The 23,966-nt window shown below is 44.8% G+C and overlaps 1 protein-coding gene across 1 annotated transcript in view; it reads right to left on the bottom strand.

Annotated features, from left to right (window-relative positions):
* SNX29 (sorting nexin 29) overlaps positions 1 to 23,966 on the bottom strand; it is a 458,514-nt gene that overhangs the window by 195,571 nt on the left and 238,977 nt on the right. The window lies entirely within an intron of this gene.

Raw genomic sequence — 23,966 nt, forward strand, 5'->3', positions numbered from 1 at the left:
CCCCTCTCCCCTCCCTGACAGCCCACCTTGAGGACTATAAGCTCCAGCCCCAGCTGGGAAGACAGTGGCCCTACAGAAGCTGTTTCACCTGCACCAACAGTGTGTTAGGCGGGTTCTGAATCAAATTCCTTAATATACATGTGGACACACCTCTTGGTGGTTTGGCTTCCTGACTGAACCCTGACTGCTGCACAGTTAGCTCCAGAAAAATGAAGGCAAATATGAGCCAGCACTGAGCTGGGACCACAGCCACACTGCTGAGGGGACTCTGCTCCACTGGATTCTAGGCTGAGGGCAGGATGACCGAAGGCACTGAGTGACACCTACATTAGAGCCTCAACTCCAATGCCCTCCTAAAGGAAACTCTCCCAGTTCTCCAAACCACACAACACCTCCAGCCAGGTAATCACTGGCACAGGTGATTTAAAGCTGTGAGTCAGTCCCCATGTCTCACTGTCCCTGAGAACAATGGAACCCACCTCCAGGAATCCCTATGAGGGTTCACTCACTCAACACACATCTGTGAAGAACCGACTGTGTGCCAGGAACTGTGGTAGGCTCTGGGACAACACAGTGAGCAAAGCAATCTCTGTTCTCACATGGCAGACAAGCAAGCTGATGAAGACAGATGGCACAAAAATAAGTGTGTGTGCCAGGTACTGAGAAGAAAAATAGGGCAAGGTGGGGGTGAGGGGGCAGAGCATGACAGGAGGCAGCAGGTTATTTTGGTGATGAGAACCAGGAAGGAAGGCCTTCCTGGGGGGCAGACACTTGAACACAGACCATGTAATGCCTTTAGGGTGACAGCCCTAACAGGTTGCAGGCTACTGTGATATATGATCAACCAGAAGCTGCACAGGGCAGTGGGGATGGCTAGAGTTCAGTTACTATGTATCTGTGCATCCAAGTCCCTTGAGAACAGAATGAGACCCTCTTTGCTCAGCAGCTAACACAGTGCTCTGTCCAAGCCAAAGGTCCTGTGAGCTGCACACAACTCCATACAGCCTGGGCCCTCACAGGGAAGCCCATCTCTTCACCCGCCTGGGTCAGGGCACACAGAGACCACAATCACTCCCAAACACACAGGGTGAATCATTCTACCTTAGAGCAGTTTCTGTTGATGTAATGCCCTGAAGAGAGACAATCTTTCATCATAGCAAGGCTTCCTTTCAAATGACCTCTGCTGCTACCATTCATGTCTGTCCATATCCCCAGCCAATCATGACCTGCCAGGTCCCTGATTCACTCTCTTTTCCACGCACAACAGGTTTAATGATCTCTGATTATATCTGGACATAATCGACAGCTCGTGTAATCACAGTCACCATTCCGTACCTCATCAGCATTCACATCGCTGTTGCTCATTAGCTGAATAAATCCTTACATGTTGTCAAGACTCTCCAGCTGAGAGACTGGTGAAGCAGTCCTTTACTTGTGCCCATCTAGAAATGTCATTTCAATGTAAACAGCAACCTGCCTCAGAACTACCAAGTCAAGCAGTTTTATGTTTTGCTCACTGCTGATCCCAGACAGTGACTGGCACATAGCGAGTACTCAGTGAGTATTTGTGGAATAAGACAATGACGCTACCTGCCTAGCAGGAGTGCGCGAGGACTAAGAACAGTATCTGACCCCAGCACAGTGCCACAGCAATTACCTAGGGCGTGGATCAAACCCAGGACCACCACAGGCCCCGTGGGGAAATGTTCACAGGACTGATCACTATGGGATGGGGCAGAGGCTGTGGGTCTCAGCAGCTGTGGCTAACGGTGACTGGGCAGAATGCCAGCTGGTGGGGGCAGAAGAGCAGCAGCCTTTGCCTGCAGTGAGGCATCACCTCTGCTGCTGGTTGTAGAACACATTCAGAGCAAGGGTGGTTGGCAGGAAGAGAGTCCAGAGGGTCAAGGTCACTGGGGGAGTGAAAGCTGACACAGGGAGTTGATGGTAGCACTCTGCCAACAGGTGGGGGCAGATTTTACCACTTTAACAACCAGCACAGCCATGCCAGGGCTCAATCCACACCCTGACAGAGGCAGCGGGCAGTGACCACAGTGCAGGCAGGCCTCCAGGACTCCCAGGGCCACTCTGAGCTCCAACACATGGGGACCACTCAGGAATCCAAGGGGCCTCTGTGGATTCTACCGCTGATGGCTTCTTGCCCCTTCTTGGTTAAGATGTGCACCCAGCAAACGTTTATACCTACTGAGCTGCTCGGCTGCCAGAAAACATGGGAATGTTGAACAAGGATGGATGCCTCCTAAAGCACGCATGGGGTGATAATTCCACATGCCTGGGACTGCTCCTCATGCCGCTCACATCACCTCATTTAGTGGCAGGAAAAGCATCCTCGTCACATACTAGAGCAGACAATTCTCTCCATCTCCTTAATATAACACGCCATTTACCCCACAGCCTCTGTCTGTCAGGCACTGATCTATGTAATCATTTATCCTCGTGATGATACACAGTTGGCATCACTACCCCATTTGATGGAGGAGAAAATGTAGACTCAGAGTGGGTGAGAGTACCCAGAAATTGAACCTGAATCTTTGTTATCACAGCCATTATGCTTTACAGAGCTCTCTTCTGAAATCCATTCTCAGAACAGCCTGTCCATCATCCATTTATGGACAAGAAAATTGAGGTGCAGAGAAGAGGCGGGGCCTGATTCAGATCACCCACCCACCACCAAGGGGGCCACGTTTCAGGTACATGCATGTTCGCACAATCCCGTGCTCGGTCTTAGGACAAAGCTTTGAAGAACGGTGATTTGACCTGCCTGCCCCTTCCCCCACCACCAGGACAAACATTCTGCTCCATTGGACGCTGGTGAGCCAGTGAGTTCAACAGGACAGCTCAGCGACAAGTCTGTCCTTTGCTGTCAGATCCCTAATAACGTTTTTGAAGAATCTCCAAAGTGCTGAGGAAGCAAAATTAAATAGTTTGCCATTTTCCCTGAAGGCCAGGCCACTGCAGTGGGCACGCTGCCATTAGCAGACGGCTTATTGGGAGCAATCATCATTAAAGGCAGAAGGTGCCTTCAATTCCAGCTGCAGGGAAGGTGGCTATGAAGGTGGTGCATTCACAGGCATTTACACACTCATTTCAAAGGTTCTGTAATATTCTAATTCCCCAGCCTAAGATTCTGCTAGTTCAACAAAGCCCTAAGTGTACTGAAAGGCCCGCTGTAAATTTGGACAGGTTATAGCTTGTCAGTACTCCGCCTTTCCACATAAAAAGAACAAGTGATCTGACCCAATTCTGGATGGAAAACACTGTCTTCTCCTATTCAAAACCCAGAGAACTGTAATTGGGAAACTGTAAATTGTGCTGTGTCAGGGGTTTTCTGAGCGCAGATGTCAAGAGCAATCTGCTTTCCAGGTGGGACTGGGGTGACCAGGGGCCAGGTGCAAAATTTAAGGGAGCACCAAAAACTCAGTCATCGTAAGTAATGTTTTCATGCAATATTTTGAAAAATCAAAGCTAATGCAAAAAGAAATCTATAACCAACAAGACAGCAACATTTTAAATATGGACAGGACAGGTATAACTATTTTCTCTTTTTGCCTCGGGCTCTGATACAGCTGGGCTCCACACTGCTGCTCTTTCTGAAGACAGTAAAATATGCCCAGAAAAGCAAAGTGATTTGCCATTATTACCTGCCACCGGCCACTAAATATCCAGGTCGAGAGGCCCTCCGCACTGTGCTGCTGGGACCCCTGCCTTGCCCCAGCCTCACTCCCTTCCAGTCGTGGAATCACACTGCTGCAATTATCTTCAGAAAGTGTGAATCTCACCTGGTCATACCTCTGCCTGGAGTCATCAGGCGCTTTTCCCAGATTGATAGAGGGGAGCAGGTGGGTGGCTGGCAAGCAGAATCAAGCGAGCAATTGTGTTTTGTTTGACTCCCCAGGTGTTTACAATCAAAATCTGTTGCCAACATTTTGAAATTAAGATTTCAGGCCCTAGCTGGTCTGGCTCAGTGGTTAGATCCAGAATTGAACCTGAGACCCTCAGATTGAAGGGTCTCAGGTTCAGTTCTGCTCAAGGGCACATATCTCGGTTGCAGGCTCCATCCCTGGCCCTGGTCAAGGTCCATATGGGAGGCAACCAATCAGTGTGTCTCACATCCATGTCTCTCTCACTCCCCCACCTCCACTCTCTCTGAAAAGCAATGGAAAAAATATCCTCAGGTGAGGATTAAAAATAAAAGTTTTCAGAAAAAAATCCAGATGTGTGACTTCTCTTAGCAAAGAAATGTCTTGGTGACCCTGGGCCCACTTTCCCACAGGAAGTGGAGGAGAAGCAGCTCTCCAGTCAGTGTCATCATGTGTGGGGCACTGCTCAAGGTGTAGGGACATAGCAATGAACACAGTGACCAAACGCCTGCCTTCGTGGAGGTTATACTCCAATGGGTACACACAATGAACAGAGTAGATGAAATGCAGAGTAAATTAGAATATAACTGGAGATTAAAGATGGCAGCAGATTCAGTGGAGGCTACACTGACACTCTCCTGGGACCAAACTGGAATTGCAACTAAAATATAGAAAAACCATCCTGAATAATCAACTGCAACTGAAGATGAGCTGGAGAGCACCCTCATAACCAAGGAGGAAAAGTGGAGACGGCATAGAGACTGGTAGGAAGTGCGGAGGTGAGAGAGGGCTGGCTGGGTCCCACAGGCAGCAGCTGAAGGTCAGGAGGGATATCTCAGCTGTGTGTGTGTATGGGGGGGGGGGTTCCCACTGAGGACTCTGGGGCCTAAACCCTAAGCTGGGCTTCCCAGCCAAGAGCAGCAGAACTGAGAAAGGTGCCCACATAACATCTGGCTGTGAAAAGCAGCCAGGTTTCTGTCAGCCAGGGAGAGACGGCTGGAAACGCAGGCACCTCTTAAAAAGCCAGCGCACAGACTTTCGTGTGCAGCCACTCACCTTGGGCTCCAGCAGAGGGAGGGCAGAGTGGACTGGAGCTGTGTGAGAAAAATCTAGGGTAGTGGGCTCTGGAGATAGAGTTCAGAGGGCACCCCTCTGGATTCCTGTGTTGAGTCATTCCCCCATACTGCAGAGGATATCTTTCACAGACAGACAGTTACCTTCCAAACAGCTTCTGCCTGGGGCGGGGGAAGGGGGGGATTGCCCCACCCTGCTGGAAACTTCTTGTCCTACCCTGAAGTTTCTACAGCCTGAGGCTCATTAAGAGAATCAGATTAATCAGCCTGGAGGCAAAGGCAGACCTCAGAGTGCTTTGAGTCTTTGCCTGATCTGCTTCTGGGCCCCAGAAGGAAAAGCAGACTTTGGTGTGCATCTTGGTCCTGTCCAAACACATCCAGCCCCAGCAGAGGGGACCTCAAGCCAAGGGTTATTGAGAGCTCCAAAGAGGGTACTCAGGGCCAGTCACAAACTGTGTCTGACATTGGCCTGCACCAGAGATCCTCCAAAAAACTGAGAGTCCTAGCAGGTCTACCTAATACATAGAAACAAACCCAAACAGGCAGCCAAAATGAGGAGACAGAATATAACTAATATGGAAAAAAAATAAAGAAGGAAGAAGAAATGGGAATAGTTGGTCATGGGGGAAATCAGTTTTAAATAGAATGGTCAGAAAAAGAAAATCCTGACTTATACAACACAGATAAACTTTCAGGGTATTATGCTGAGCGAGATAAGTCAGGCAGAGAAAGACAAACACTGTATGATCTCATTCACATGTAGAACCTAAAAGAGCTGAACTCATAGAAACAGAGAGCAGAGTGGTGGTTACCAGGGGCTGGGAGTAGGGAAGATGGGAAGATGTTGGTCAAAGGGTACAAACTTCCAGTTATAAGATGAATATGTTCTGGGAATCTAATGTTCAGCATGGTGACTATAATTAACAATATTATACTATATACTTGAAAGTTGTTAAGGGAGTAGACCTTAAATGTTCTCACCATGCAACAGAAACAGTAATTACATGAGGAGATGGAGGTGTTAACTCACCTCATTGTGATAATCGTTTCTCAATACATATGTGATCAAATCAGACTGTTCACTTTAAACTTACATGGGCTGCATGTAGATTTTTAAAAAGCTGAGGTAAAATATGGTGGTCAGGGAAGGGCTCTCTGAGAAGTGGATATCCAAGTATAGATTTGAGGGAGATTAGGGAATGAGCCCAAAGTCAGGCCTGGGGCACCTCTTCTCACTCCCATCTCTTGAGAAATGTACTTTAACTTCATGCCTCAGCCTCCTCAACTATAAAATGGCAAACACAACAACAAATAATGTGTTGGGAAGGATGTGGAGAAAAGGAGAACCCTCATGCTCTGTTGGTGAGAATGTAAATTGCTGCAGCAACTATGGAAAACTAAAAATAGGTTTACCATATAACCCAGCAATTCCACTTCTGGATATTTATCCAAAGAAACCCATAACACCAAATCAAAAAGACATTTACATCCCTATGTTTGTTGCAGCATTATTTACAATAGCCAAGATATGTAAGCAACCTAAGTATCCATTGATAGATGGATGGATAAAAAAGATGTGGTACATATATATTATTCAGCCATTAAAAAAAAATAAAATCTTTCCATTTGTGACAACATGGATGGCCCTCGAAGATATTATGCTAAGTGAAATAAGTCAGACTGAGAAAGACAAAAACCAAATGGTTTCACTGTTATCTAAGAAAAACAAAACAAAACCAGACTTATACAGAAACAGAGACCTGAGGGATGGGTACCAGAGGAGAAAGGTTGGGGGATGGTGAAAGGGGAAGGGGAATATAGTCATGTAATGTTTAATGGTGACAGATGTTCACTAGAATTAGTGGGGTGATCATGTAAAGCAGGGGAACCTTTTTTCTGCCATGGGCCATTTGGGTATTTATAACATAATTGGCAGGCCATACAAAATTGTCAACTTAAAAATTAGCTATGAAAAAAGCTCCTAGATTTATTGAATTTCGAGCCCCGCCTGCAGTTGCCTTGGCAGGGCCAGACGAAATGATTTTGCGGGCCATATACAGCCAGAGGGCCAGACGTTCCCCAATCCTGGTGTAAAGTATAAAAATGTTGAAGCACTTGTACACCTGAAACTAAAGAACTAATAATGTTGTATACCAGTTATACTTAAATAAAATAAAAATGAAATGGCAAACACAAAAAACACCTACCCTCATAGGGCTGCTATAATGATTAAATGAGATAGTATAAGTAGAGTGCCTGGCATCGTACCTGGCACAGAAATGCTCAATAAATGCTGAAACCAGCATCACCACCTCCCCCATCACCTCCATCAATAGCACAACCTCCTCCACCATCGCAACCATCTCCTCTATCACCATGAGGACAAGGATGTGAGAAGAGATAAGCCCCTTAAATAAACCAGGCTTTTTCGTGCCTTCTTAGACCTTTCCACACCCCAACCAACCTACACTCAGCCTCCAATGGACATGCTCTTTCTGGGCACAGTGACTCCTTTCCTGTTCCATCCATGCCAAAGTAAGATACCAATCTGTGCTGCCGAGGCATTTACCAGTTTAAAACATTATATCTATTTACATCCTTGTATTTTGCATCAAACCAAAAGGCAAAGGCTTTTCCAGCACTCAGCACATGGTAGGCACTACCTGGTAAAGGCTTGGAGAAATGAGCTCTTTCCACTATGATCCACTTGCATCCCCTTTCCTGATACTCCAGCTATAAATCATATGTGAACTATTCATATGTGGGGTTGAAAGACCTATATATACACTGCATGCATAGACTCTAAATTCTAGTTCCTACAGATTTCAAATAATCAGGAAGCTGAAATAACCAGTTTTTTTTATAGTGTCACACTAGGATAATTGATGTTCATAATTATGGCCATGAGGAACGGCAAGTTCCTTAACTGCTTTCTAAATTATCGAAGATCAAATTATGTTCAGTTGCATTTTAGCGTTAAGTGTATTTTAATTATATTCTCATTCTTGGAAAATTAGTAACTCACATGGATGAAATAGATGATCAAGGCAGCTTTGTGAATAAAATATTCTGGATAAATCTCATATTTCCGAAATGCTCTCACAAACCCTAAAATGAAAGTTTTAATTTATATCCTCTCTTTTTCCAAAAAAAGAATATGGCCACTTATAATAAAAAACAGTTGTATTATGGATTAGTATTTTTAAATTACACAAGAAAGTAAAAAATGAGAAGAGAGGCAAGAGAACAGATGAAGCAAAAAAAAATTGAAAATACATGCAACAATATCTCCATTTTAGCTAAAGATGAGCCCACATTTGCCTCTGAGCTTCCTAGCAGCCAATGCAAAGAAGAAAAGATGATCAGTGACAACATTCACAGCATCCAAAAGACTTGACTACTTAGTCAAGAGCATCATTCCTGGTACTTACACCTGAGAGAAATTTCTCTCACATAGAAATTATCCCACATGACACACGACATGAGTAGTCAACATCCTCACCTACATGCTTGGAGAAAATACAAGGGTGATTTTTCAGCAGGCTGTCTCACCTGACACCCCAAGGCCGGAGGTCAAAAGCTCAAGTGCTACTGAAAACAAGTGAGACAGGCAGGGCCAGGGGACAGTAGGTAGTTAAGGACTATAATAAGCTGAAAAGTTTGTGTAGCATCTTAAGGAGGCAGCTAGACTGAGCTCCAGTCAACTGCAGCTGTAGGAATATGGACCCAACACTTCCACGTAATACGATTTTTTAAATTATGAAATAGTTCAAGCAAACAAAAAGAGTAAATAACACATACATACATGTAGGAAATAAATTATACAGTAATAAAACAAATACCTGTATGTCACTAAAGATATAGAATCTTCTAGTACTTTTGAGAACCTCTCTCTGCTATTACTACCCTGATTTTTATGTTTACAATCGACTTGCTTTTCTGAATTCTTAACCTATCTCTAGTTATAGTCTACATTTTCAGATACTTCTTCATTGCTGTATTGATTTCTCTGCCATGCCTCACTTTTTTTAATCTACTCTCTTGTTGACTATTTGCTTGTATTGAATGTTTGCCACTATGAGCTGTATATACATGTCCCTTAGTCTATGTGGGTAAGTATTTCTCTAGGGTGGGGCTAAAATCTAGATTTTTACATTGGCTAACCTAATTCCAATTAAAAAAGAAAATTATGTCAACTAACTCTACATATGGAAGAAAATACCTATAGGCTGGATGCTACGTATCAGCCGCTGGTCTGCAGCCTTCAACAAAGGCGGGCAGCTTCATGGTGAACTGCAAAAGAATAATTCTACCAGCAGTAAAACAATTCAGGCCACGTTGCCCCCCGACACCCCCCCCCCCCCCCCCCCCGTGATCTAGCTTAATTCAAGGACAAAAGGCTCTTTCGTGGACAGGCCATATGACCTTCAGTCAGGCATTCATGAATATCATTTCTTTAAAAATGAGTTTTTAAAGACTTCTGGATGGTATAAAGTTTGACTTCACATTCACACAAACCCAGAGGGAAGACATATATGCTACTGACCAAGGAAAGTTTTCTACCCTTTCAAAGCCTGTTAAGTTGAAGGGAAATCTGACAACCTATTAGGAGGTCACATGATGCACTTGGAAATGGTGCCAATCAATTGCTGACAACGCCTCTGGAGTGGAAACCTGCTTTCAATGACAAAGTTATAAAACTCTGCCAAGAATATGATCCCAAGTTTGAAAAGTTCATGTTCGAGTCAAAACTAAGTAAATTATGTGACATATAACATCCATATTTATGTGATAATTACATGGAAATAGAACATCATAATAGACCCAGTGTCTACAGTGATTATCTCTAGGATGAAAGGCAAGTAAATTTTTTTAAAGTTTTACTTATATGCATTTTTTCTCAACGACCATGTTACTTTTATTCCTCATGACATTATGTGACTAACCAAATTATCTTTGGTTTGCAATGGCCACTCTCCTGAAGAACCCAGAGTGTATCCTCCAGAACTGGGAACACTTTTAGAAAGTGGTGAAGTTTCTTTTAAAATAATTCTCACCCTAAAACATGGCTCCCAGATAGTTCACTGTGCTTTGTAAAAGGCACAATCTAACAAAGTTTCCAAAATGACAGAAGAGCAGATCATCAACAATACTAAACATTAAATTACAGGGTCAGTACAAAGAACATATAGACACATGCTTCCCTAACTATAGAAGTTGACTTTTATTTTTATTCTGTGGAAATGAGGTTTCATAAAGAACACGGCTGAGCCTCACTTTATTGCTCTGTAACATGGCAACAGCACCCTTACCCTTCATTCAAGGGTTTATGCACACTGCCTGGACAGGACAGACGCTCAGAACAGTGGCTGACGACAGCACAGTCACCATCTCCACCACCACCACCACCACGCCGTAGGAGAACTATCTAGATCAGAGACTGGCCCACTACCACCACCAACAGGCTAAACACGGCCAGCTGCCTGGGTGGCAAATAGAGTTTTATTAAAACCCAGCCATGCCCTTTCTTAAAAATTGCCCAGGGCTGCTCTAGTGCTACCATGCAGGGTGAGTAGCTACATTGTGTGCCCTGCAATACTTATGTGGCCTAGAAAAAAAGTTTGCAGACCCATGATCTAGAATCTGCAAAGTGCTATACAAAAAGATTGTTATAATTTTTATGTGTCAAAAAAAAAAATTGGAGGAAACTCACATTTCATTCCTTACATACATAAAGCTCTTGGCACAAAGTTCCAGGTACAAAATAGCATTTCGACTGCTGACAGCCAATTTAATCCACTCAATTTTATCACTTTTCATCCAAATTGACCACACTTTTGCTTGAAAATATATCCCATCAAAGCAGCTCAAAACTCAAACACCGGGAAGGCAGTTGTTATGCTATTTACAGAGAAACCAATATCTTGCCTCCCCCTGAGCCACAGCAAAAGCGATGGGGAGTTTTCCATTAGTTTCAAAAGCTTTCATGACCGAAGGCAGAAAAGTTCTTTCAAGGAGACAAAACAGGTAATATTTTAGCATTTAAATCCAGTTTTCTTCACAAAAGAAAACTAATTTCTACATATTATATAGTCTGAATTGGGTTGTTACCACAGAACACATTTCATTGAGGGGAGAAGAGCTGAATTTAAAAGACTCGTTTTCAAGCATTAATCCGGGGCTCCAGGAAACGAAAGCACTGACGCACAGAAGTTGGTCTTTGTAGAAAAGTTTAAGTTTCTGTAACACTGCTCTTCCTGTCCTGTCTTTACATTGTTAAAGATGGCTCTTTCTTACAAACCACCTGGAGAATGTGTTTGGGGGGTCAGCAGACCCGGCTCGATCTCCTCTGCTAAAGAAATACCATTCTTTGCCCCAAGCAGACCACAGAGTTGCCCTCACGACCCAGAGAAGTGAACCACGCATTTTAAAGATTCTGTGAAGGGGAAAAGAAACTTTCAAAAGGTGCTTGTCATTGAAAAAAAGAGGCTGACAGTTTGCCCTGGCAAAGCTGGGTTTGGTACTGAAAATGGAACCTGAGTCACAGTGGCTTCCGTTCCAGAGGTAAAATTCACCTTCGTCAATGGAAGCTACAGAAAAGCTGGCTGCTGCTGGGAAAAATTAGCCCACAAAGGGAGTTGTGAGACAGGGCTGTTTTCTGAGAAACAAAACTAAGAAAGCTATGGGCAACTTGGCAAACAAAAAGCCTTAGGCTGGTAGGAAGAGGAAGAAGGTCTGGGGATTCTGGCAGCCTCTCCGCACCAGCCCGGTGATGAACCTGAAAAATGCAGGTGCGTGGAAAACGGCACTAGTGGATTCCACGTGGAGCAGGAAACGGACCTTGCCCCCTGTGCTGGGGTGAGGGTTTCCCTAAGGGAGCCGCTGATGCCACTGCTGGTCATTCTGGGGAGGTCCACCCCAGGACAGAGAGAAGTGAAGAACCAAGGAAGTGGGAATGGAGACTTTTCTCCATGGGGCTCCGCCTGCACTGGGCCTGGATTGGAGGGCACAGAGTCTGAAGCAGTCCTAAGGATGGAGCAAGGTGTCGTGGGCCACATCAGGAGGGAGCTGAGCAGAAAGGCTGGTCGGGCAGTGCCTGAGGGCCTGAATCCATCCCCAGAGGCGGAGTGTCCTGTCCCTTAGATAAGGCTCGGGGGCAGGGAGCCAGGACTAACTGGGAGTGGGGTGAGGGAGGGGGTAGCAGAGATGACACTTTCTTTCTGTGGTGGTGGTGGTGGCACCAGCATACACCCGAAGCTGTCCAGACTCCTACAGAGGGGTGGTGATATGGACCACCCTTGTCTCGGGTGGAAGGGGAGTCCTCAGAAACCACGAATGACTCACCCTCCCTGAGGAAGCACAATAGGCCGCTCTCAGCCCATCAGAGGCCAAGGCGCAAGAGAAGATTAGTCTTGTAGCTACTCCAAGTCTGGTGGGGCTCAGGACTGTTCAACTCAGGAGGGACACTGTCCCCAGCAGGTAAGTAGGACAGGTGAGCCCTTCTCCAGAGCACACACACCAGCCAAGGAGAAGTGGTTGTGACAGGAAGCAACACATTCAGTGCATCCAATCTGTGACCATGACAGACCAGAAATGACTATTCCCAGGCTATAGATGAGGACAACTGAGGCTCGCAAAGGCTAGGTAAAAGGGCCAAGGCACCCACCTAAGGCCATGACTGGAACTCCCATACTCTGGTCAATGTGGTGACAGCACCATCTCCTATAGTTTAAACATAAGGTTCTTTTCCACAGAGAGTGGTTATGAGCTTCAGGTCTGGAATTTCCCACCAAGCTCTGCCACCAATTATTTACGTGACCCTAAATATCAACAGTCTCACCATGCCTCGGTTTCTTCCTCTATAAAACAGGAATGAGAGCAATACCACCACATCGAGTGACTATACGGATCAAATGAGATCAATGAAGGGCTCAGAAAATGCCGGGCACAGTGTGTTCACTGAATGAATGCAAGCTAGCTGGCCTGACAACGAGCTTAATGATCACTCTGAAAGATGCCTCCCCGGAAGAACAAAAAGGCTCCAAATTAATTATTAAAAGGGATTCTCTCTGCTTTTTATTTTTTAATCCACTCAAACATGCCTCCAAGGTAGATTAATAAAAATGTTCAACTTCTTTCTACGGAGCTATTGGATCAAAGCAGGTTATTAGCTGAGCTACATAATTCATTTGATTAATTTGCACTGTAATAAGCCAGGAGAAGAGACAAAACCTCGGTGCCGCTGCAAGCCCATCTTCGAGTCTATTTCAAGCACCAGAAAAGCATTCCACTGAAAGGCAGTCATAAATGTGTGAGGAACCAGAAATGGTGAGCTTAACCTCCAAGGGCCACCAAATCTCAGTGACACCTCAAAAACAAAGGCACTGTCTAAACAACAAGAGGGCAGGACTACAGCCACCACTGCCATCAGAACTGGGCCAATACAGTGCTTCTATCCACTTCCCAGCTGGGTGGCTGGGACAGTCTACTCAGCTTTTCCAAGCTCCAGTTTCCTGACCTGCTGTGGTGGATTAAATGACAGGATGCATGTGATGCCCAGTCCAGGCTGTGACACACAGTTAGTGCTTATTAAATAGTATCAGTTGTATTTCACAATTCATTCATTCATTTCTAGGTGAGTGAGACACTGGGGAAAATATCACCTCATACCATGTAAAAAAGCTGCTCAGGGGATGTTAGCAGCGATCCTTACACAAGGTGGACAAGGTTAGTCGCGCCTCTGGCTTCTGCCAACCTATCAGCAGAGCCTCTGTGCTCTGTGTCAGCCTCTCAGTGGAGAACAAGCAGGTGATGGGAGGTGTTAGCTCCTTTAAACACAGCAAACAAGAACATCAAGCCATTAGAAGCAAAGTCTCAAGTCTGACTATCACATATCAAGGGCCATTTCTAAAATGACAGGACACCCTCAGGCAATGTTTTTCACAAAATGTTTCCGAATTATACCCCAGTGAATTGCTAGAAACCTTCCCACTAGAAGTCTTCAGGTGGTGTCCCTAGGACCAAACTGCAGAGGCTGTGTAAGAAACAGGAGTCTCCCAGCACCACTGACCTGACCCACTAAGCTGTCTCTTCCTGAGCAGGTCAGAAATGTCTGGCTGCACCTGAGTGGGGAAGCTCTATCAGAGGGCCAAGAACAGAGCAGGTGGGAGGTGTGGGCTGTGTGCCTGTGTCAGGGAGGCTCAGACAGAAAGGGAAAGGAAAAGGAAAGAGAAAACTTTCCAACTGCACCACTTGCAGGAAAAGAAACACCTGAAAATGAAAGACTCCTTCTAACAAGAATGACAAATGGATAGTGCCAATAAAAAGAAAATCTGCAGGCGGTTTGCCTGTCTCACTTGATTATGTATCAGTCAGCTGCTTCCTGACAACTTGGCCAAATCCTTGCACATGCTGTTCCTGCAACCCGAATACCCTTCCCCACCCTCTGTCACTGACAATTCCTATCCTACCTTCAAGCTTCCACTTAGAAATGACCAGTTCTGCAGGCTTTCTGGGACACTGCAAACCATGCCCCTCCACTACCAGATCTCAGAGTTGATCCCCCTCCCTGTATTACTTGTTTTGGTTCACTGATTACTTGCCACTACAAATGACTATTTTGTGAAGCTAACTTCCCTAGCAGGCTATGAGCCCCTTAAGGGAAGAGAAAGAGTTGAGTCATCAATGTATCCACTAATCTGGCACTCATTCATTCACGCATTCACTCCAGCATATACTGAGCACTAAAGTGGGCCTTTGTTGTCAGCCTCTATGGCACCCATTTCCTAACACAGTCTTGGATTTCATTTGGGGACCCAGCCCTCTCCCCAGCCGTCATTCTCCATTTCTGAATGAAGCTCTTTCCTCGGCCTTAACATGAGATCCTGCGATTCATTGGAAAGGAGAGTGGAACCATGGCTGGCTCTGTAGGAGTGAACTCAAGGCTCCTGTCAGCAATGGAGAGACAGACACCTGCTTTTTCTTTTCAATGTGAACCTGGAAGAAAAATTATTTGTCCAGGGGTGATCATGGCCATCTGTAACCAGGAGGGGAAAGCTCACCCAAAATGGTATCAAACCAGAAATGGTAGAAGCAAGGGAGGGAGGGGGAGAAGGGGAGAAGCCTGGTGGCATAGTTCACATCCCAAGACTCGGCCACACACCTAAAGCCAGGCTATCCCTTCTATCAAGATTTCTTTTCTCTGGGGATAACCAGGGAAGGCAATTCTCTGCTATAATAAAAAGCAAACCCAACACCTCCGTGGCTGAACAGATAAAGGTCTACTCCTGCTCTCACAAAGTCTGCAGTTGGCCCAGCAGCATGACAGGGCAGCTCCCTTCCAAGCAGCAACTCAGGGATCCAGGCCAGTGGCATCTTTTAGCTGTGCCACATGGGACACATGGCTTCCAGGGTCATCACGGCAGGAGAAACGAGAACAAAGAAAATTCACATCAACTCTTCTGTGCTTCAGCCTTGGATAATGCTCATCACTTCGACTTAGAGCTATTGTCCAAAACTAGTCACATGGTCCCAACCTAACCATAAGGGAGCCTGGGAAATGCACCAGTCCTATTTGTCCAGGAAAAGAGAAATGAGAAGGGCTTGATAAACACATAGTATAGTCTCTGCTGCAGCCAGTTTGAACCAAGTTTTCTGTCACCTGCAACCAAAAGACTCCCAAATGACATAAGCACCCGCCAGGTGCCAGGATCACGGTAGATGCTGGGACAACAGTGAACAAGATAATGCAAGAGCTGCAGTCACAGAACGTACGACCCAGAGAGGCAGAGGAAGAAGGGAGAAAACAAGAACACAAAGAGGATAGGGAAATACACACCACACTGTTGGGACTAGCAGAGGCAACACAGAGGATGCGACAAGACACCTGGGGGTAACTGAACCCAGCCTTCAGCACTGGGGAGAGTGATCAGGGAAGGCTTCTAGGATGAGGTCTGAAAGAGAAGTTGTCAGCCACAGAAAATGGGGAGGGGAGTGGAGAAAGAGCAGGTTCCAGGTGAAAACCAACCTGTGTCAGGCTCTGGAGATGGGTGAGAACGTGTGCCTTCAGAAACAGAAACAAGCTCAGAGTGAGCTGAGAAGTATGACTGAAGGGGAAGGCAGGAGCCAGAACATACAGGTCTCATGTTAAAATATAAAAAATGTGCAATGTTTAAACGAGCCTAAGGGCAAAGGTGAGCCACTGGAGTTTGCAGCAGAAAAATGGCCAAGCCCTCTGGGCCTACAGTAGTTTTTCATGATACCACCCATGTGCACTAAACTCAACACCTCCCTGTCTCATCAACCTGCCCCCCAGTCCTGCATTTTCAGTGACAACTTCTAGATGTCACTGGTGGGGTAGGCTCATCCAACCCATGGGACAGTCCTGTCCCTTCACCTGGCGTATTCTGAACACTGAGCCCAACCCTGAGAGGGCAGAGTCTCCTGTGCCCCTTCCATCGGGACCAGACAACTCCTTCTGCAGGCCCAGAAGGAGCTTCACAAAGCCACTTCCTGACTTTAGGAGGAAGGCAGACATAACAAGGGCCCGAGATAGTGTGAATCTGAGAAGCTGAAAACCAGCCACTATACTTACAACTATTTTTATCTATTGCCCAAAAAGGAGCACTGGACCATTTTCAGTGTCTCTCCAAGGCAGTTCATAAGTACTCCAGACCCAGTTAGTTCAGAGACATGCCTAAAAAGGAGGCTTTAACAGAAACGGAAGCAGAACAGAACAAACATGGGTTGGTGGCACTGAGCAAACAGCAGGGCATGTGTGGCACCACCATCAACAGAGGGTGGCAGCCCCACCATGAATTGGAAAACAAGATGCCCCAAGGTTTACAAGAAAAATCAGAAGGTAGGCAGGGACAGACACTAACAAGTTGGGGAGTGTGGGTCTTCCCAGAGCACGACTGTCACCTGCAGCCGGACCTACCCTGCTTAGGGTAATGGGAGTGAAAGGCCAAGGGGACAGAGGAAAGAAAGAACTGCCCAGGGACAAGGGGGCGCTGCCAAAGGTGGAACCTTTTCCTCCTCTACACTGAGTGGGTCACCTGAGCACACAGGAAGAGACTGTGGATATCCAGTGGGCACAGGGACATTGGAACAGGCCTGCCATCTGAGCAAGCTCTCAGATTTGTTTACATCAATACAGCTTACGTCAGGTACTGCATCTGTCAGCTAGAATTTATTTCTATGATCCCTCCTTATCCCTGCGATAATTCCCTTGGGTTTGACAAGCTCATAGCTAGCATACTTGTCACTGCTGTCATTGTCCAAGTTCCTCCTAGAGCTAAAAGTTAAAGCCCGACAGCCAGGAGGCCTAGTTCTTCTTTCCAGCCAGGCACGAGGAAGCGGAATGAAAGAGCACCGACTCCGGAGTCGGACAGCCAGGGTCACATCCTGGTTCTACATATGTGGCCCTGTGACCTTGGGGAGGTGACTTATCATCTGAAAGGATGCAGCAAACGTTAAATTAGACAATCCCATGCAACGCAATTAGCACGATACCTAGAAATAGGAAAAGCCCTCTTATGCTAACTGCCATTACCACACCATCATCAGTGTCTAATGGGTGCTTTTCTTCAAATAAACATCACCAAAAGTCTAACAGGTCACAAAGTACCAAGCACATAACAGACCCTCAAAAAACATTGGTGGAAAATTCTCCAGAATGAACAATCCAGTTTCTTCAACTAATAAATTACAGTACAGCCCAGCCGGCATCACTCAGCGGTTGAGCATCAACCTCTGAACCAAAAGGTCACGGTTCCATTCCCGGTCAGGACACATGCCCAGATTGGGAGCTCAATCCCCAGTAGGGGGCATGCAGGAGGCAGTCGATCAATGACTCTCTCTCATCATTGATGTTTCTCTCTTTCTCCCTCTCCCTTTCTCTCCCTGAAATCAATAAAAACATATTTTTTAAAATTACAGTAAAGAAGAAAGGGAGAGAAGCAAGATATAGATGGGAGAACCAGTAGACTAAGAGAGACGTAGGAGGTCAATCGACCAATCACAACATGTGAATGGGCCCCATTTAGAAACTTATTCGAACATTTGTTTGAGTGGAAATTTGAACACTCACCAGATATTTGATGATATTAAGGAATTATTGCTAATTTTTAGGTGTGATGATATTATAGGGCTTTTTCTTTTTAGAAAAGGGGGTTCTTATTTTTATTAGAGATATATTCCAAAATGCTTTGGGATAAAATCAATGTTTTCAAAATACTTTAAGAAACTGGGAAGGTAGGAAGATGTCTGGACAGAGCAAGACCAGCCCTGAGTTGACAGCTGCTGCAGTTGGGTGACGGGTACAGAGAAGCTCATCATATTCATCTGTCTATGCTTACATATATTTGAAGTATGCATAATAAAAATATATTTTTAAAAATACTGATGGAGCCCCTGTGGGAGACAGCCTGCCCCCTCTCCATCAGAGCCCGTCATCAGGAAACTAGTTCACTCCTGAAAGAGGGCACATAGGAGGCCTGGAACCCACAGCACTGGTGGAAACCAGTGAGTATAGCTGTGCCAGTGACACAGCTCTAGTTGATATTAACTGGAATCAATGTATAAAGCCCAGCAAAGAGCAGAACTGAGAGGCAGAAAAGACCTGGGCTTGGTCCTCTTGCACAAATTAGATGCCAAGGCTCCTTCCTCAGGCAACTGAAGAAGGGGAGCAGTAAGCAAGGGGCCCCTGAGAAATGCTCCATTAAAAGGAGTCCCTCTCACTGATATTCCATTACAGAATCACTGGAACCAGCGTGGGCCTCCTTTATAAGGCGTTTTAATGATATCGCAGGATTTGTTTTTTTTCACAAGAGTTCTTATCTTTTACAGATATATCCTGAAATACTTAGGAATGAAATAATGTGAACTCTTGTATTTGCTTCGAAATACCATGAGAGGCTGAGCAGCAGGCAGGCAGGACAGAGATGAAGCAGGACTGGCCCAGAGTCTCTAACTGCTGATGCCAGGTGATGGGTTCGCAGAGGCTCATTATACTCTTCTATTTTTCTACATTTTCAACTTTTCCATAATAAAAAGATTTAAGAATTCCTTGGAGGTGTGGCCTTGTTGGTCATTCATGCCTGGGGGAGAATTACAGCTAGCCCCTCTAAAAGAGAGCTCCTCCCCAGTTGGATTAAAAAATAAATGAAAACAAACATCGTATTTTTGAATATCAGTTCAATTTGATCTCGGCTCAGGGTTCTTCATCCTGGATCCAGTATGTTATTTAAAGCCCATCCTTCTTTTGTATAAAACGGACTCTCAGATGTGTCGAGAGTGCTAGAACCCACTGGTGCCAATTATGAAGCAAGTACTGGTGGCGTAACTGCTCCCAAGGTCCTGGCTGTTTCTGGAACTTTTACATTTCATTAAAATGATGATCACATTGTTATTTACAGTGTGTGATTATGAATGTATTTTTCACAAGCTTGATGCTTAAGCTTACTTTTTCATTAAGAGTAACTCTGTCATCATAATGAGAATAGATGTTGCTAATACACCATTTATGTCACCCATGAGCAAAAATGCAGGGACTAAATACACTTGCAGGGTAAATGATAAGTATCTTCAAATTTGAAAAATCAATCAGCAGCTAGCTGAGTTCTGCCACCTGGGAGGAAGTCACGATCTGTTTACAGAGGGTAGACTGGCTATACGAAAGTACAGAGCAAAAAGAAGGGGAAAAGCAAGACATGGGACAGAATGAAGAAGGCAGGACAAAGGAGCCCTGGTAAGCAGATGAAGGAAAGTGACGTCTACTGATCATACACAAACATGAAGCCACATATGGGCTAGGGAAATTTGGAGTTAAGTAACAGAAACAGATTCTATCCTAAGCTAAAAAGGAGTTGCTGTAACCAGTCAGGAAGGCAGGAGATGCTGGCTCAGAGAAGGGGCTGTAACCAGAACTACTCTGGCAAGTTCAACACAAGAACCACTGGCTGGGTACCAGGATACTCCCAAGCATTTTTGCTCCTCTTGTGTAAGTCTAGAGTTACAGCCCCAGTTGCCCTGGCTCTGGGCCAAAGGAGGGCAGAGGACTTAGATTTACCCCTTCACCAAGACAGCAAGCAAAGGTGGGGAGGTCATTACTCCAGAGGAAGCCAGAAGGGAGGCAGGAAAGCGAGGAGACACCTCCCATCTACCACAAGCACAGAGCCAGATTCTCCCTATTTAATTCTCAGAGCTACCCTATGAGTTTGTACTATGTGCTACATTTTACTGACAGAAAAACTAAGGCCTGGACAAGTCATGCGGCCTGCCCAGGAACACATGGCCGTAAGTGGCAAACCTGAACTCAGTCTTTCTGATGCGGGTTATCGTGTGCCCTCTAAGCCACCAGGCTACAGAAGGCGGTAGCAAAGAGATGCAGGATGGCAGTCTGAATGTCACCAACATTTTGCATTTTTCTTGACAGCGACTGCTAGAAAAGAACAGAAAAATCTCTGGAGGTGAGTCTAAACCAAAGGAACTGTACTTAAAAAGGTAAAGAAAATCTTAGAACAGATCTATGCTGGAGTGTCTAATAACTTTTACCTTCAAAACGAGCTGTAAGAACAAATCCATTTCCTCTGATGTCCAGCGCTTCTTCAGAGGGATGGGAAGTTTACAAAAGAAATTCTAACTGTCATTACTAACAATCCCAAAGAAAAAGGGAGGAACATTCTAGAAGCTCCAGCTGGGTGCACAAGTTCTGCAGAACTGTTGTTACAGGCACGGCTCTGGGACCCCACAAAGCGTGCATCACTTTGCGCTTCACCCTGCTTCCTGACCATCATAACGACATGTCCACTGAACCCTCCGAGAGCTGGGCACTCGCTGGAGACAGGCATGGCATCTTGTTCACCTCTGTAACCTAGGCCCAGCCTTGGGGCGACAAAGAGCTAATGCTGTTCATGGGTGAAACATCAACACCTTTGCAGTCAAAGGAAGAACTCGATCGAGGAACGTAAATGCCGTTTCAGGAACATGTCTGCTATGACCTTACATTTTTTGTGGCTCACCTCCCAAAAGCATAAACTCTACTCCTCCCAAGGTAGGGAAGCCACTGCAGGTGCAGAAAGAGCTAAAGGCTAGGCACTTGGAAGGCACTAAATAAATAGGTGCTAAATGAGTTGGTAGCTTCCATCTGTCTGTTACTCAATACCCTCTCCAGGCTCTACAAACTAAACTTTTCTCTAAAACTGAGTGCCAGAAAAAAGTCTGCCTCCTGTAAAGAACCTATGTTTCCTCTTACTAGACATCTAATCCCTCCCAACAGTATGCTCTTAGCTATGGTGGGGCCTTGGTGCAACTCACTTTCAATCTGGGGTTCCAGAGTCACATCTATCACTCTTTAAACATTACTCTGAACAGCTGAACCCACTCAATAGACTGTCACTCCAATCAGTATTTATGGAGCTCCCACCATATGCTGGAGCTGTAAGGCAATGAATATACAATTAAAAAGATAATGTTCTTGTCCCCTCAAGGAGCTCCCAGCCTGGTGTTCTGCTACAATTTGCTTCAGAAGCAGGTAATTCCAACCACAGAAGACACATGCACTCCCTCCTTCTGCAGTAACTAAGAGTGTGAGAGGGACCCCTCCCAGCACAGTTTCGAACTGCGATGGTGCACTTCCATTACCTATGGCTGGCTTCCTCCTCTGTTCCTTCCATTCATCCTCTTAAACGTGACTAGTCTTCTCTTCTATCAAGTCCACTTTTTGTTTCCTCAATGAGCTCACCCTTCCAGAGCGGAGCAGGATTATGAGTTTGGGCTCTGATGCTAGATGGCCTGGGTGATTTGAATCCAGTTCTGCCTCTTACCAGCTGGACAATCTTGGGCAAGTTACTTAATTTCTCAAAATCCCATCTGTGAGCAGTATCTTCCTCACAGGACACTGCTGAGGATTACATGAGTCCATCCATGTAAAAGCCCTAGCACAGGGCCTGGGAATAAAAGTGTGTACCCCGCAGCTGGCCACTAGTGCTACAGTGGCTGGTATACAATTAGTGTGTTCATACTAATGTCTCTCCCCTGTCAGATTAACCTATACCTGCCAGCATTCTCCTTCCCTTCTTGTTTCCAAAAGTTAACCATTGTAGGGTGTCAAGAGTAATCTTTCTACCAAGCAGTGCTTGGCCCCTGATGCTCCCCAACAAATAAAAGATAGTTTACAGTGTTGACTTTGGGTTCTGAGCTGTCTGGATGCTGGATTCCAGTCACTGAGCTTGAATGTGAAGTGTTTGTGTGCAGATGGGTGAGGTGGTTTTAATGCTTTGAGACCCCAAGAAAAAGAATGTTCAGGAACTCCCTTTTTTTTGGGATAAGTCACAAAAGAGTAATTCAACTGTTGAGGTACTTCAACATGTTATTTACATTAAAATGCCCTTCTTTTTTGCCCTTCTGAAATGGAAAGAAAAGTACATCAACTTTCCCCCACATCCTTTCATTACTCCACACCAACACGTGTTTGCAACTCTTTCTTGCTAAAAGCCAACCCATTAATAAAATGGCAAGACAAGCATCAAACAAAACATTGTAAAGAGCTCTGTTAATGCTAACAGAGAGGTCTCAGCAAAAGTCTTGCTGCAATGAAATGCTAATAATATTCACAGATGAAAGATCACTGACAGAACCTCACTTTACAACCAAAACCAAGAAAGAAAAATCAGTCTGGGGTAGTAAATTCCACTGGAGGAACATCGCTGCTTTGGCCTCACAGCTCAGCTCCTTGACAACAGCCACCAACTCTACTCCTCCCCAGTTAGGGACTCACAGAAGCGCAAGAAAGGAAATTAAGGCTGGAGAGAAATCTCTACAGCCAACCACTGCTCCCTCAGATGTGGAGTTCAACACTTAACTCTCTGGCAGCTACCAAGAACAACAATGCAAGTGGACCTGACAGTAACTGGAAAGTATGGTTATACACTTACATGCTGTGTGTATATGCAAACATACATGACTCATAATAAATACCATGTGACTACCACGACATATACACACACCTACATATATTTTATATACTAGGTACTTAGTCAGAAACTTGCCTCCCAGCTTTCCCATTGAGTATGGTTATAATTAATGGTTTCTGATTAAAAACAAAACAAAACGCTATCATATCAAAGAAGTACCTTTATTCTTCATTTATAAAGAATATTTTTATCAGATATCAATGATCAACATTATCAAATGACTTTTCAGTACCTATCAAGATCAATATCTGGTTTTTCTCCTTTGGTCTATCCATGAGCTTACTTGATGAATTTCCTAACATTAAGCAATTCTTGAAACCCTGTATAAGTCCTACTTTTATATGGATTGTTCCTTTAATGTGTGACTGAGTTTGATTGTGTAATGTCTTTCTAGAATTTTGATGCATCTGTGCACAAATGAGGCAAGTCTATAGTACTGTTTCTTATACTATCTTTGGCAGGTTGCTTATATCAAAGTAAAGCACACTTGAACCAAGATAGAGAGATATATATGTATGGATATAGCTATATAAATATAGGTATAGATATAGATAATGCTTTAAGGAAATATAAACAGCAAAGGGCTTTTGTGTAGACTTGAAGGCTTTCCTAGAAACCACCATAAAACCATCAGGCTTGCTCCCTTCCAGGGAAACAATTTTTTAATTACTTTTAAAACTTTCTTCCACCAGTTTTTTGGTACCCTTCAGACAGTTTGCCTCATTTTCCATTTTATAATAAATGTTATCCTAGAAAATAGTCCATCTCATCCGTATTTTCACATCTATGAGGTGATGTTTTCTCCTGATTTTAGTCTTCTCCAAATCCAAGGGTAGATATGTTTTCTTATTTTTAACATTATATATTTATGTTTTCTCTCCTATTTCCTGGCTAACGGTACCCAAAATTTCAATGAAATAATATGTTTCAAAGAACCAGCTCTTACCTTTCTTTATCAAGTACAATGCTTTGGTTGTCTTGCTAACATCTGTTTAACAGGCTGGGCCTATTTCTGGAAAACCCCCAAAGCAGCCAACATC

Source organism: Miniopterus natalensis, chromosome 3, assembly GCF_054644295.1.
Source record: "Miniopterus natalensis isolate mMinNat1 chromosome 3, mMinNat1.hap1, whole genome shotgun sequence".
NCBI lineage: Eukaryota > Metazoa > Chordata > Mammalia > Chiroptera > Miniopteridae > Miniopterus > Miniopterus natalensis.